Below are 12,609 nucleotides of genomic sequence, written 5' to 3' on the forward strand. Positions count from 1 at the left end.
GTTCAGCTACATATTCCAAAAAAGTCCTTCAAAAGTGTCTATATAAATCCAAGGCATTAAAAGCACTTCTGGTGTATGTAAGTTTTTCTCCTATAATGGTTGAAAAGATATCCACTAACATCACAGCTCACTGGGCCTCTTACCCTCAGACATAGAACACCATATTATAAGCGGTTTAGCAACGCTCCATCGTCCATCAAACATGATCTGGCTTCCAATAGACTTCACAGGTATAAGGACTCAATCCTGGTCTACCTTCTATCATTGTTCCTCCCAAGGTCAAATGCATGTGTGTCTCTTTTCTAGGATTATTCATCCTAAAGTCAGATCACCATGCATTTGTCATGTACCTGGGTGTCCTTAAACCGGAAGGTTCCTTGTTTTGTAGCTTGCAGCCTTACCTGTTGTGCCACAGAGAAGCTCTGGAGTTTTGGCAGTGCTTTTTCCAGCCTGATGCTTGCCTTGGACTCACTAGCTCCACCTGCTGTCAGCTGCGAACAATGTACAATTTAACCAGCTGCGAACAATGTACAATTTAACCAGCTGTGAACAATTGTACAATTTAACCAGCCTTTAAATAGCAGCACTTCCTGTTACTAAGTGCCTGTTTGTTTTGGAATATCTTCCTGGGTGTGCTGCTTGCTCTTTGATAGACTTTCGTGTATGAACTTTTGCCTGTATTCGTGACTCCTCTTCAGCCTGCCGAATCTGTACTTCACCGCCAGCTTGTGTATGACTTCTGCATGCCTGAGCATTCTTTGGATTTCGTTTGGATACCGCTTTGCCCGATCTATTGCCAGCCTGATCTCTCTGACTTCGTTTTTGCCTGAATCCTCAGCACTCAAGCTCCACTTCAGACTTTACCTCACAGGTACCTAACAGCATTTGTGTCAAAAAGAGAACAAAAAATGCCTCATGGTGTAGTTTATAAAAGTACTTCAGTATTTATTAAATTATTCCAAAATACTCACAAACTATAGGATCAATTAAAACATGTTCTTAACATCCTATGAAAGTTTCCAACCAACAAGATGGTCGCGGACCTCGTGTGCAGTGACTTCACATGTCCAAGCTCCATCCAATGTGTTTCGTCATGATAAGATATAACTGCACATAAGGACCACAAGCCATTTTGTTGGTTGAAAATTTTCATAGGATGTTAAGGATATGCTTCAATTGTTCAATATTTTTAATAAATACTGAAGTACTTTTATAAACTACCCCATGAGGCATTTTTTGTTCTCTTTTTGACACAAATGCATGGTGATCTGACCTTAGGACGGATGATCCTAGAAGAGAGACCAAGATTATGCGAGTCCAGAGAAGGGTAACAAAAATAGTGAAAGGTTTGCGACTTCAGGAACTTAGTATGTACAGTCTGGAGGAAAGAAGGAAAAAAAAGGTAAAGGGGAGACATGATTGAAACCTTTAAATACATCAAGGGGGTAAAAAAAAGATTCAAGAAGGCAGTTTTTTCCAATATGAAACCTAAATCAAGAACACGGGGACATGACATCAAACTAACTGGAGGACAGTTCAAAAATAAAGTATTTGTTTACTGAAAGGGTAATTGATGCTTGGAATAAACTACCAGCAGAGGTAGCGAGTCAGTCAACAGTAAATGGCTTTAGACATGCTTGGGATAAACATCGATCTATAGTCAGCCAAACAAAACAAAAAAAAAATTGGCATATTCGGTGGACTACTCGTCTTTTTTCTGCCATCACTTTTCAATGTTTCTATGTCCTAATATCTGTAAAGTCTATTGGAAGTCAGATTGTGTCTGATGGACGATTGTTAGACTGTTTATGTCTGAGGGTAAGACCCCGTTCACACAGGGGCGACGCTAATTGCTGGGGCGACCTGTGAAGTTGCGGTGCACAGCGTACACCGCGACCTCGGCGCGATATGCACGGACTTCATATCATTGAAGTCAATGCAGGTCGCCTCCAGGTCGCCCCAAAGTAGTACAGGACCCTTTTTCTAAGTCGGAGCGACTTGTGTCGCTCCTATTAGAACGGGTCCTGTGCTAATCTATGGCAGGCGACCCACCACGACTTGTCAGGTGACCAAGTCGCCTGACAAGTCCTGCTAGTGTGAACCGGGTCTAAGAGGCCCAGTGTGCTGTAGTGTTGGTGGAAGATCTTTTCACCCATTATAGGAGAAACACTTACATACACCTGAGGTGCTTTTTATGTCTTGGATTTGTATGGACACTTTTGAAGGACTTTTTGTAAATATAAATCGCTGCATAAATTTCTGTATTCATCTTAACTGTCATCAACAGTTTACAGTATGTTAGAAAGAAAAATAGTGCAGCGCTCATAGGTCACAATAAGATACATATGTGACTATAACCAATCATGCTAAATAGAAAGTATAAACAATCCATGCATGAGCCCGTGAGGAAGAGGTGTGGATGATAATAATCCTGGATTATAGGTGCTCTTCAGTGAACAAACTGCCCACCACCACATAAAATGGCCTCTCACCTTAGGACTAGAAGAACAGACACTCTTCACTAGAAATGGGACCAAACTGCACCACTCCTTTAACCACTTAAGCCCCGGAGGATTTGGCTGCTAAAGGACCAGGGGTTTTTTTGCGATTTTTTACTGCGTGACTTTAACGGACAATTGCGCGGTCGTGCGACGCTGTACCTAAACGAATTTGACGTCCTTTTTTTCCCACAAACAGAGCTTTCTTTTGGTGGTATTTGATCACCTGTGCGATTTTTTGATCACGCGCTATAAACAAAAAAAGAGCGTAAATTTTGCAAAAATAACAATATTTTTCACATTTTTTTATATGAAATTCCCCAAAAAAAAAAGTAAAAATCAAAATTTTTTAACATTTTTCGGCCAATTTGTTTTATGCTACCTATGTTTGGTAAAAAAAAATCGCAAAAAGCGTATTTTGATTGGTTTGCGCAAAAGTTATCGCGTTTACTAACAAAGGGAAAGATTTTTGTCATTTTTGGTGTTTTTTTTTTTAACGCGTAATGGCGGCGATCTGCGATTTTTTTTCGGTACTGCGACATTGCGGCGGACAGATCGGACCCTTGACTGACATTTTTGACACTTTTGGGGTTACCAGTGACATTACTGCAGTAATCAGTGCTATAAATATGCACTGTTACTGCAAAAATGACACTGGCAGGGAAGGGGTTAACTTTATTGGACAGGGAGGGGTTAAGTGTGTCCTAGGGGCGTGATTCTAACTGTGTAGGGACATTCCTATTGGTGTAAAAGTAAAGATCCGCCGTTCTACATAGTAGAACGGACAGATCTTCACTTTTACACAGGGAGAACTGACAGGCAGCTTGTTTACACAAGCTGCTCTGTCTTTCTCCCTTCACAGGAGCGATCGCAGTGTGACTGGCGGACATCGAGTCCGCCGGTCACACGCACTGACTTGCCTGTGAACGAGCCGCGGCGGGCGCGCGCCCGCCCGCGATAGGCTCACAAGTCAGTGACAGGCGAGTGACGTACCGATACGTCACTCTGCCTGGCCGGGGCTGACCGCCGCAGTATATAGTCGTGCGGCGGTCGGCAACCGGTTAAGAAGATACAGCCAGACCTCCAATGCTCTTAGGATTAAGAGTACAAACACTCTTCACTAGAATGGAACCAGGTGGCACCGCTCCTTAAAGATGATTCAGACCTCCAATGCTCTTTCCATATACCCAATCATAAGATACAAAGGGGGCAGACCATAGTAATACCGTAGACAAACTCTTTATTCAAACATAAAAGCGAAAAATGGCCTCTTACTCTGTAGCAGGACCAACAAGCGTAGGATGAACTGCGATACATGCAGCGGCGTGTCCTGTTCGGATCTCGCCGTGCTCCAAGTGACAGCGGTGACGTCAGTCGCTCCTCCTCCCCCCGCACGCGTATCGTCTCCTAGGGGCGGAGACTTCTTCAGCAGCGTGAATATTCACCACCATCCTTCATATCTCTTATATAAAAGGTCTTGAACTACTCTATTTCTTCTTCTTTCATAAGCACATTGGCTGAAGCTAAGAAAAGGGATGAAAATACAGATAGGTCTTTCCTATGCTCAGCAAACATAGCCCTGTGAGAAAACAGTCCAAAAATCAGATGAAGACTGCCTATCCAAAGTATCTGGACAACGGGCCATACATTTTGCCCTGTTTCCTTCCTGCAAAAGCAATATATGCTTATAGTTGCGTATTCTAAATCCACTCATGGTACATGATGGCCTTGAACTTTGTTTGATACATTTTATTCTCCATAACTGCAGTTCAGATACAACATCTCCAACATCACCCTCCATATCTATTATATAAAATGTAACCAAGGTCTTAAATTTCTCTATTTCTTTTTTCACCAGCAAATCACAGGTTACAGCTGAAAAAGAGGTTGAAAATCCTGATAGCACTTTCCTATGCTCATAAAACTTATAGATAAACTCTGTTATAAAACATTCCTAAAAAGGGAAGTAGACTGCCAAGCCAAAGAACTTGTCAGGGCAACAAGCCTTATAGTTTGGTCTGCTTATTTGGGCTGCTCCCAGTCTTGAAACTTCAAAAGGTAAAAAAAATCCATTCCTGCAAAAGCAAATCTGCACCACCATGAATGATTCACAATCTGATATATATGATGCAAATATACTTACTGAAAACAATGAAAAAACACGAGTATTGGGAGCACAAATGTACAGAATGCAAAAAAATGCACATGCAAAAGAGTCTAAAAACAATTAAAAAAATACAGAAACTTCCACAAAATTACTCTGAACATTTGCCATGTAAAACCAGCAACTTAGGGGCTCAGGAGAGAGATGTGTGCTGGATGACCCAGGTCATGCATCATGTATTGGTACCAGGGGCGTAACTACAGGGGTTGCAGGGGTTGCAATTGCAACCGGGCCCCCATGCTCCAGGGGGCCTGTGCGGCTCCCCTGTACACCTGGATAGGAGGGGCGGCGGGGGCAGCATGTAGAGAAATCACTGTCCTACTTTTTCCTCCTGTTGCTGTAGGACGATAAAGGAGGAGATTGGTTCCTCTGTATGCTGCCCCCACCACTCCTCCTATCCGGTTCACTTGTGTTCTGCTGTCTCTGGGCCCCTGTGTGCTCCTTTGGTTCCCCCCCCCCACCACTGTGTTCCCTACCCTCTCCTGCCGGCTGCTGCAGGGGATGTGTCACAATAGAGAACCAGGAAGGGGTCGGTAAATATGCAATTTATCAGCTCCTTCCTTTTCTGAATGGACAGAGTCATAGTCAGTCACATTGTAAAAAAATTAAATAAAATTATAAAAAATAATACAATTAAAATACCAAAAAAATAAAAACTACTGACACCAGTGGGTGAACTTCCAGGATCGCAAAGGTCACACTTGTTATGGCAGGAAGGGGGCCCACTGCAGAACTTGTGAAACGGCCCCAGGATCAGTGGGAAGAGCCCCAGGCTTGAAGGTAAGGGCCCCAGTTTTGAAGGAAAGGACCCCAGGCCAGGGGTCAGGGGGGCCCTTCATGGTTTCTTGCAACGGGGCCCTGAAGGTTCTATTTACGCCTCTGATTGGTACTCTACCAGTCTTGGAACTGACATTGTAATGTCCAGCTTCTAACAAATATTTGTTACTTTTTGAAAAAGAGTTTAAATGTTTCTGTTTCATCAGCCCTTAGAACATCCAATTCTTGACTTGCATCATCGCTGCTTTCATTGCCTCTCTTAAATATAGAGTTGTTTTTTGAAGGACCTTGCATAATGTTTGAGAAAGTCAAAACCCTTTGTGGTCACCAAGAGAGATATGATAAATTCACATTGTAGAAGAGACCTTCATCTCTGAGTGCAGTGGTACTAAACACCAGCACCACTTGCTACAGCATTCAGCCCTGTCCAGCCACAGCCTGCCATAGACTTCCAGGCTTCCTGAAGCCCAAATGGACGCTGCATCTTTCTCTCCGGGCCGCAATAAATTTCAGGGTGGGATGCACAACAGCTGGGCGGCCTATGCAAAATTTTGCCTCTTTTGATATATTTGTATCATTTTGCCAGCCTGATTTTGTCGTCAATGCTTCTCTCAGCCCAAGGAATTTTAAAAAAGTTGCTGACTGCATCAAATCTCTTAACCTATTGAGATGCACAAAGTCTTTTCAAAGATTTTGTACAGTGTTAATTTCGTCGACTAAAACCGACTAAAACGTTTTCGTCGACTAAATTAACACAATTTTAGTCGACAAAAATACGACTAAAACTAAAACAATTCAGATGACTAAAATACGACTAAAACTAAAATGGGATTTTAGTCTTAAGACTAAAATACGACTAAAACTAAAATGGCATTTTAGTCAAAAGACTATAACTAAAACGAAATCGAAATTTGCTGCCAATATTAACACTGGGGCATGCTCAAAGCTTAATACCATAAATAACAACATATTAGATTTTTCACTCCAGGACCACCAGTAGTATATAATGAGTTTGGAAATTGTAGAGAAATGCTTGGATAATGCATTACAAATTACAATTGAACTACACCCATTCGATTATAGATGACTAAAATGAGTTTTAGTCGACTAAAATGTAGGACGTTTTAGTTGACTAAAATGTAGGACGTTTTAGTCGACTAAAATGTACTGGAGTTTTAGTCGACTAAATACGACTAAAACTCAAACACTTGCAGAAGACTAAAATGGGACTAAAACTAAAATGCCATTTTAGTCCTAAGACTAAAACTAAATTGAAATTTGCTGCCAAAATTAACACTGATTTTGTAGTGGGTAGCACATCACATCTTTCAATACAGTGGAAAACACAGATTTTCTTTTTTAATATTTAATTACAAAAGCTGTGAGCTACCCCATTGATCCTTAAGCAGCTCTTAATAGCTTGCACTTTACAGAGTTTAGACACCGCTAAATTCAGAGAGTGAGTCGGGCATGGAACTTAGAGTGCACTGGCGTGTTTCTCTTTACCTGAAGACTGTACATTGTCGTTTAATGTAGCTCCATCACAACCTTGTCCCTTTAAATTGTGAAAATCTGGTCCAAATCTTATAAAATGTTGTAACACTGAACCTAACTGTCTTCCTGTCAAATCAGTAACTGGAAGGAATTGCAGAAAAACTTCTCTAAGAACACTGTAATCAAAGTCAACATACCGTACACAAAGGGAGGCCCGTTCAACCCCATTGATATCGGCTGTCTAATCAAGTAATACAGAGAAGCACTTTGATTTGTTAACTTTTTCTGCGAGGTTGTTCAGAATTGCTGTATTACATGCCTTTTATAATTTTCATTTTGTATACCGGCTTGTGTATTGTTTATTACAGGTACTTATATAGCGCCATAATTTAAACATAAAATAAATTACCAAAAGTATTGGGACATCTGCCTTTACATGAACTTGCCAGGCATCCCGGTCTTATTCCGTAGGGTTTAATATTAAGTTGGCCTACTCTTTGCAGCTATAGCAGCTTCAACTCTTCTGAGAAGGCTGTCCGCAAGGTTTAGGAGTGTGTCTATGGGAATGTTTGACCATTTTTCCAGAAATGTTTTTGTGAGGACGAGAAGGCCTGGCTCACAGTCTCCACACTAATTCATCCTGAAGGTGTTCTATTGGGTTGAGGTCAGGACTCATCAAGTTCTTCCACCCCAAACTCGCCCATTCATATCTTTATGGACCTTGCTTTGTGCACTGGTGCGCAGTCATGTTGGAACAGGAAGGGGCCAACCCCAAACTCTTCCCACAAAGTTGCGAGTATGAGTTAGGAGTATGAAACTCTTCCCACAAAGTTGGGAGTATGAGTTAGGAGTATGAAACTCTTCCCACAAAGTTGGGAGCATGAAATTGTCCAAAATGACTTGGAATGCTGACGCCCTAAGAGTTCCCTTCATTGGAACTAAGGGACCAACGGTTTAGACATTAATGGCTGTGTGTTGAGTTATTTTGAGGGACAGCAAATTTACACTGTTATACAAGCTGTACACTCACTACTTTACATTGTAACAAAGTGTCATTTCTTCAGTGTTGTCACATGAAAATATATAATAAAATAGTTACATAAATGTGAGGGGTTTACTCACTTTTGTGAGATACTGTATATATAGTACATTCACATCAGTCCTCGCCCTCAAAGAGCTTACAATCTAAAGTCCCTAACTCACATTCATACATACAAATACTAGGGCCAGTTTAGACAGGACCGAATTAACCAACTAGTATGTCTTTGGGAGCCATGCAGGCACAAGGAGAACAAGCTAATTCCCGGTAGGTAGTGCCATGATTGGGATTCAAACCAATGACCCTAGGTCCACCAGAGGGAAGGACTAACCACTTGGCCACTATGCTGCCCGGTATGTATCTCTTCTTCTAGGACGTTCTAAAACTGTCCAAATCAGTAGATACATCAGCCTGATATTTTAATAAAGCATAGAGGTTACCTTTATTATAGTGTGGCAGGTCCAAGCAATCGATCTTGACATAACAAGCATTTAACTCTTGGTGCTCAGAAAGGGAGGGGGTGGTTGCAGACCATGACACGTGGCATGTGTATACCCCAACCACTGTCTCTATAGCTAAAAGAGGAGCAGTTGAGAGTGCTAAAATGCAGCTCAACCATGGGGTTTAGTGCAGACAAGGGATTTACTGCCATAGTTTATTTATTTTTTTTTTTAACTTCCTGGAGTTTGACTTTAAAACAAGTTCACTCCTTCCACACAAAATAATCATTTATAGGATTTTTCTTTCTGTTTTTAGATACTTTTCATGGATTTTCTTTGACCAGCTGGTTTTCCATAGACTTATATGGGATATATTTTTCTAAAATAAAATAAGCAATCTCCAACATTAATACAATGTTGATGGTATTGGTTGGCAGAATGTTTTTCAAACTCCTTTTTTTTCCCGTATATGAATTTTTCTTCTATAGAGAGGCAAGATAATAAGAGTTGATTCCACTCCTGACTTTGGAAAAGCTTTGCAGTCTTTGCAGTAAGCCCAATCCTCAGCAGAAGAATAAGCTAACTTCTTACATCTAGACAGCCACTTGAGGTGAAATCTTAGATTCCAGCCCTTTTTCTTATAGCGTTTTGATACTGGAAATGAAAATGTTTCATCTGGGACCCACAGATTCTTTAGAATGTCAAATCTTTCAGCTTCACTTATTTTGCTCCTGTTTTAAACTTATATACCTCAGTCTTTAATGGTGAGGTGAACATAAAGCAATACAAGTTGATGTATTATATTTATCTGGATTTGCTGAATCAGACTCAGTCTTAGACATAGAACTACTTGTTGTAAGGTTAACACATACTGTATGTTATGTGGCCTTTATTCATTCCATTGAATCGCCTGGAGCTGGTGACCTAAAACAAAGTCAGACATTTGCTGGTTTGCAACCCACAGCACCAAGCAAGAGATGCAGGGCATTTGCCTTAGATTTCTGGTGCTCGTAATGCCCATGTTGTCAGTGCCAATGCCTAGCTGTTGAGCCAAGGATGCTCTAGGGCAAGATAGGAGTTTGACCCCTTTAAACCCCCCATGTCTATGCCCTAGACCTGAGCATTGATGTCAATGGAGCGGTCAGTATACTGATAATTATCTATTTCAAGTTGTCTGCCAACTAATTTAATCACGGTACAGTTAGTAAAAGTAGAAATGTTAAAGTTGAAAGCTGGCGAAAATGTTTTAAATGGAAGGGTTAATACCATACAGTGCCATTATTGCAGTTCTCAAACTTAAGGGGTGTATGATACCCAAAAAGCACAAAATAGGAAGGCAGATCTACTGAATCAGCAGTAGGACCTATGAGATAGACCTCTACAATACTGTAGCTCAGGCATGTCCAACCTGCGGCCCGAGGGCTGCATGCGGCCCAGAACCGCAGGCAATGCGGCCCAGAACCGCAGGCAATGCGCCCACTGCCCCCTGACAATTTTTTTTTTTGCTGGGGAGGAAGGAAGTCGGGTCGGGGGCACGGCCACAGCATCTTCCAACTGTAGGCAGAGGCTGCCTCGGAAGGGGGGGGGGGGAGGCGAGCATGTGCAGGGTTTCTGACTCCTACCACCATGACCACTTCAAATCACTGAAGTGGTCATGGTGGTTAGAGTGTTCCTTTATTATCTCTCAGAAGAAGTAAACCTCTGTATACGGATTTCATTTGATCATCTTCTAGTTGTGGCGGCATTTTATTATTTATATACCTTAACTATAGTATATATTTTATATGCGGCCCGAGAAAATTTCTCTACACTCATTGTGGCCCAGAGAAGCCAAAAGGTTGGACACCCATGCTGTAGATGCTGATAGAGGATAGCCAGATAAACCTGTGACTCTATGAGAGCAGTCATCGAGCTTTCTTGCTTCTGAAGATGATTTCTGTCCCTCTGTAAGCATGTAGGGGGATACAGCATGGTGCAGCAGAATAGCACACTCAGTCCCAGTGCAATGAAAGAACTTGTATTGAAATAATGCAGAGACAGTTCACAAATAACCTGGTGGGAAGGCAGCCCAACCAGGAAGACTCATAGTTCCAACAGTGCGTAGAAAGCAGAGTGCAGCCGAACTGTTAGCATCTGTAGTTTGGGGAAGAATGAGGCCTGGTCATCTTGTGCCCAACAGGCAGGTTTCCAGAGAAGTTGCAAGCTCTTTGCTTTGCTTCTTTTTCAGGAACCTTTCCCTGCCACTAGTACTGTTCCTACCAGGCCGGGTACCTGTCCCAACTCTACCCACTTGCAATGTCGTGCCAACCCTGGGATCCAGGGCCTTAAATAGTCTCTGCCTGACCCAAGGTGGCTGTCAGAATCACATGGGGTGGCAGAATCCAATTGGATGCTTCCTCAGTGACCCAGGAAACCATAGAGGATCTGTGTTCCTCCTAACTTCCTCTCCAACTGCAGTTCTGCTCCAGAAGACCACCACCTGCAGTGGAGAAAGTAGACTGCACCTGTCTACAAGCATTGGTTGGCAGAATGTTTATCAAACTCTTTTATTTTTCCAGTATATGAATTTTTCTTCTATAAAGAGGCAAGATGATGAGAGTTAATTTCACTACTGACTTTGGAAAATCTTTGCAGTATTTGCAGTAAGCTCAATCCTCAGCAGAAGAATAAGCTAACTTCTTACATCTAGGCGTACACTTGTACTGAAATCTTAGATTCCAGCCATTTTTCTTAAAGTGTTTTGATATTGGAAATACTGGAAATGAAAATGTTTTATCTGGGACCCACAGATTCTTTAGAACGTCAAATCTTTCAGCTTCACTTCTGTTGCTCCTGTTACAGACTTATATATGTCAATCTTCAATGGTGAGGTGAACATAAAGCATTACTAGTTGATTTATTATATTCCTCTGTATTTGCTGAATCAGACTCTTAGACATATAACTAGAGCTTGTTCTAAGGTTAGAACATATGTTCTGTAGCATTTGTTCACATCCACTAAATCACTGGTGGCTGGTGACCTAAATGAAAAGTTCCTCCTGAAGTTCCTCCATGGTGCTTCAATCCCATTGTTTAGCATACCAGGCCTCAAACCTAGGCTTCTATCCAAGGACATGGTCACCTCCTCAGGTGGCAGCTTGCCCCACTGGCAATAAACCTCCTGTAGCACTACCCCCATAGGGATTGCCAAGTAATGCATGTCCACTGGAACTGACCTTGTAAATGCTTCGACCCTTCTGACACTTTAGGTTCAGTCATATATTTTGTAATCAAAGTTCAGCAACCTTGCCACAAGTAATATCCAGTGCAAAATAAAGGCAACAAATGTGAATTTCAGTCACCACTATTGTATTGATTACTTCAGGGCAGTTTAAGTTGACAATAGAAAACAATCAGCTTGTAGCCAGATAATATTATAAAGGTAGGATCAATAGAGTGCAGCACTACAAGTTATACCATAAAAAGTGCTTTGTGCATTTCAAACTCCAAAGTATATAGCCGATAAATAAATAAAGTGCTATACAGTGTTGTATCTTGGCCTAGGCCAAGAAGGCCAGGCCTAGGGCAGCACTTTGCAGGGGGGCAGCAAAAAAGCTGCACCCCGCACAAAAAAAAAGCCTCCTCCTGGCTCCCGCACGAAAAGAGTCCCCGCCAGCTTGCGCTACACTTTCAGTATAGTGCCAGTCTTATGGGGCGAATTGGGCCAGAGGGCAGGGTCCAGGAGGCAAATAAGTCTGGCACCGACATAAAGCACTCACACTGCTAACTGCCGGTATGATAATACCGGCGGGTGAGGACATTCGGACAGACCGCAGGCTGCCGACCACACTTAATACAACTGGCTCGATGGCCTCCAATACTAATAAGTTTGACACTGTAACCTAATGCTCCGCCAATCCTCCTCCGCCCCCAGGTATGGCAGGCATCATGTCAATAGTATAATTTCATTTCTTTAAACATCCTTGTCCTTGAGCGAACATATTGAATTGCATCATATACAATTAAGACTTAATTGTATATGATGGCAATAATATTTTGGACCTGCTCAAGTCATATGTGCTTTCGCAAGATGTCACTGGGTTAGTAAGATTACTTTGATCTTATAAGATATTTGGACTTGTGTTTGCTGCCACTGATTATTTCACTTATTTGTATAATGACTATGGACAACCTAGTCATTATACAAATAAGTGAAAT

The sequence above is a fragment of the Pelophylax lessonae genome (assembly GCF_965119305.1).
Source record: "Pelophylax lessonae genome assembly, chromosome: 6".
Classification (NCBI taxonomy): Eukaryota; Metazoa; Chordata; class Amphibia; order Anura; family Ranidae; genus Pelophylax; species Pelophylax lessonae.